We start from the raw sequence: 2,500 nt of genomic DNA on the forward strand, positions 1-2,500 counted from the left end.
TATCTCCTTTCTACCTCCCTAAGCTTCCGTGAAAAGTAGGCAACAGCATGAGGGACCCCTTCCCCATCTCGCTGCATAAGACATGCTCCGATGGCTACCTGTGACGCATCGGAATGCACCTCAAAGGGACGGTTAAAGTCGGGTTTCCGGAGGACTGGTGCCGACATCAGCCGTCGCTGCAGCTCCTCAAATGCCTGCTGATGCTCTTCTTTCCATCGAAATGACCTTCCCTTCCTGGTTAAAGAGGTGAGTGGGGCGGCTATCATGGCATAATTTGGGATATGCTTTCTGAAAAATCCTGTACAGCCCAAAAACTGTCTGACTCCTTTCACATTCTGAGGGGGCCTCATGGTCTTAATGGCCTCTACCTTTGCGGGGTCTGGCTGTATCCCTTCCTGGGTTATGAGATATCCCAGGAATCTAAACTCATGAGTGGCAAAGGAGGACTTACCGACATTTAGGCAGAAGCCAGCCTTACTGAGAAGGTCTAAAGTTTCTTCCAGATGCTCGAGATGTTCATCAAACGAACGGGAGTAAACCACCACGTCATCCAGGTATGCTAGCACATGCCTCCCCAAGACTGGAGCCAATACCGTGTTGATGGCCCTCTGGAAGGTGGATGGGGCCGTGGCGAGTCCAAAAGGAAGCCTGGCAAACTGGAAAAGTCGGTGGCCATCTGAAAATGCCGTTTTAGGCCTATCCTCTGGATCTACTTCCACTGTCCAGTAAGCAGAGCGGGCATCAAGGGCAGTGAACCACTCAGTGTTATGGAGTTCATCAATGGTCTGGTCTATACGGGGCATTGGATATGCATCCCCAATCGTTACTTTGTTCAGGTTCCTAAAGTCAATACAGAACCTTACCTGCCCATCCTTTTTCCTGACCAGAACCACGGGGGACAACCAAGGAGACTTTGAAGGCTCGATGATGCCACCAGTAAGCATCTTATCACACTCTTCCCTTATTGTGGTCCTCGCATGTTCCGGTAGACGCCACTGTCTGGTCCTCAGAGGGGTCTCACTGGAGGTTACTATCTTATGGGAAATACCTGGCACCTTCCCCAGTGGAGCTCCTTCCTTAAATAAATTGGGAAATTTGTTTAAAACAGAGAACAATTGATATCTTTGTTCAATCGTAAGATGGTTTACCTTCTCCTTCGGTATGTCGAAGCTAGCTTCCGTCTCACTCACAGTGAACGTTTCGAAATTGACTTCAGGGAAGACGGTGTATTGGTCCTCAGTGTAGCCGAAATCTTGGGTCCCATAGAAGTCATCGAAATCGTCGATGAATTCCTCTGTAACACTTAGAGAATCCCCATCATTCTCCTCCCTGCTAGTGGGCACAACGTTCTCAGGAGGCACTTCCCTCGACGCAGAGTCTTGGTGAAAAGTTTGTTCTACTGGTTCAACTCTTGCAATAACCATACCCCCCTTAAGTGTCACTGGCTTTGGTCCATCATTCACTACCCACACATTAACCATGTTCGTTTTTACAGTCACCACGGTCCTAGGCACTAAAACACGATCAGTAATTCCACAGATACATACCTCCGGATGCCTGGTTCCATTCTGCACTTGTCCATGTATAAAAACACCACTATGGGGAGGGCACTGCACTGTCTTCTGAACCACAACACCGTTTTCTACCTCACCCATGTTGCACGTCCGTCCACCTGAACCAGGTTTTTCTCTTCCGGGGATTGTCTTATTAATCACCTGCACCTCCCTTGAGGCGGAATCGGAATACGTGAGCGGCACCTTCACGCCATTAAACACCATATATTTTCTAAGGGGTGAGTGGTAAGAGATTAGCCGGAAGTTGAATCTTCGGAGTAAGTCTATGCCCAGTAAAATATCACCTGGGAAAGATATTTCATCCACTATACATACTTTATGGAAGCAGAAGACATGAGGAGCGATTTCAATCCTTACCGTCGCTTCCGCTTCAGGCTGAAACTGTCGTCCCGAAGCACCTCGCAGGGTTTTCGATGAAGAAAAGGGTCGGTGTATTTTAAACCTTTCCATGGCATCTCGGGAAAGTATAGTTACTTCTGATCCAGTATCCACAAATCCTTCAGCCGTTTGACCATTAACCTGTAAGTGTACTATGGGTCTCCCATGTTTTACTTGGCTACTCACGGGCATTACTGGTTCCTTGGGGTCCTCCGCCTGGGGTCGGAACCTCTTCGTCCCGGCGGGCCGCGAGAAAGGGACACCTATTGGCAAAGTGTCCTTCCTTCTTACACAGGAAACACCTCGTCAGTTGACGACTTCGACAGTCGGCTGTATCATGGGAGTCAGATTTGTGGTAAGAACAATACCTTTCAACGGGAGCTACTTGCCTTGGACGGAAACTTCTCCTTGGGTACTCAGGTTCACCTGCTGTCTCTGGGGTACTCACATTACCTTCACTTTCACCTTTTACACCAAATCCTCTGAGAAGCATCGACAATCTCCGACAATAAACCATCCTCTTTTAGGACTAAAGCTTCCCTCAACCA

Source organism: Penaeus japonicus, unplaced genomic scaffold (genome assembly GCF_977035675.1).
Source record: "Penaeus japonicus unplaced genomic scaffold, GWHDUDI00000001_assembly GWHDUDI00000041, whole genome shotgun sequence".
NCBI lineage: Eukaryota > Metazoa > Arthropoda > Malacostraca > Decapoda > Penaeidae > Penaeus > Penaeus japonicus.